Raw genomic sequence first — 1458 nt, forward strand, 5'->3', positions numbered from 1 at the left:
CTGTAACAAATAATTATCTGTCCTTTCTTCACCAGCACTCTCAACAGAAATGCAGCAGGGCTGGGCTTCTTCCATCTGGTTGAGCTACTGTGGAAGATGAGGTGGGACAGGACTCAGTACTGATGACACCCAGACCACGTTCCCTGTTCCAGCTCACATCACAAGGTCCCAGCCTGAGACCAGTCCAAGTGCATACAGCTGACCACGTGTATGGGACCATCTCGCTATACAGGTTTCCAAGAGCAAAGGCAAAATGCAGGGAGTTGTTAATTCAGCTGAGCTTCACTGGGCTTTGACAGACCCTTACCTATGCAGAGATGATGCCAGGGGAGCTGCAGAAATAGCTCAGCCCTGAACACTGCATCATACCGAGAACCAAGCAGAGCCTTGAAATCCCTTAACAAACAAAATGCCCTGAGTCCCATTCAATTACTATTTGGTAGCTGTGTTCTAGACATCACAAAATTAGCAAAAGAAGAATACAGACTAAACCCTACCCATAGAAAGGTAAGGGCCATCACACCACCAAAGATAAACTTCCAGCCTTAGTTTTGCCCACAGTCACATAAATCAGGGGACAAAACCCATAAGGTTTGGGTAGAAAATTGGGAGTCCCCTCTCCAATGCTACATCTTGCCTGTATGGAGAACCTTCCCCCTTGGTCCGGACACCAGCCAAGGTCACTTTTCTGGGATTGAGAACCCTTACCAGAAAGGGTAAGCAAATATTTAGCATGCTGGAAGTTTGTAACTGCAGGTGATTAACCAACATACATGTAAGACTTAGCGCACTTTTAGGTTGATATAATGTATTCTTGCTTTTAAGGGATAATAATGCATTCTTCCACTGTATCCATGAAAACCTGCAATAACAGAGTATTAAACCTGTAAGTGAAGTTCAGATAAATAGTTTGCTTGAACCTTGCAGTCTAGTCTCTTTTCACAACACCGTGGCTGTAACGACAGACGCTGGAGAGAGTCAAAGATGTACAAACACATGTCCTTGTTTTAATACTCGGAGGAATCTTCTCTAATCATCAAATGCCATAGGTTCTGCTTAACACCTTATCTATGCCTGTTGCCCAGTTTACACTGGGAGTACTGTAAAGCCTCAAGCTATGGAAATCACTCAGAAAGGTTTGGCTAGTCTTGAATTCACCTTTCTGCTGAAGAAACCCCAGAAAGTGTAACACAAAAGTGGATAGTTTAGAGTAATGCCTATCAAATACCCAGGGAAATTCCTTCTTGCACTGGGCAGTACTCAGTTAATCTCAGGGAACATGCCTCTGTTGGTTTATTGGTTGGTTGGGTCTTTTTCACAAATATGATCTTTTCATTTCTAAACCCTTTGAAAAGAAGACCAAACACTAAGACTTCAGATCCTTGAGAAACGACTGAAAAACTCGGCAAATAAATGAAGTGTGGATTCCCAAGGCAAATTTAGGAAGAGCACTCTTTC

General features: G+C 43.2%; 1 protein-coding gene across 1 annotated transcript in view; it reads right to left on the bottom strand.

The window, feature by feature from the left end:
• LOC104489260 (TRAF3-interacting protein 1-like) overlaps positions 1-1458 on the bottom strand; it is a gene marked incomplete at both ends in the record, with an annotated part of 42924 nt that overhangs the window by 23999 nt on the left and 17467 nt on the right. The gene's annotated exons all lie outside the window — the stretch shown is intronic.

Source organism: Buceros rhinoceros, unplaced genomic scaffold, assembly GCF_000710305.1.
Source record: "Buceros rhinoceros silvestris isolate BGI_N320 unplaced genomic scaffold, ASM71030v1 scaffold3412, whole genome shotgun sequence".
NCBI classification, from domain to species: Eukaryota; Metazoa; Chordata; class Aves; order Bucerotiformes; family Bucerotidae; genus Buceros; species Buceros rhinoceros.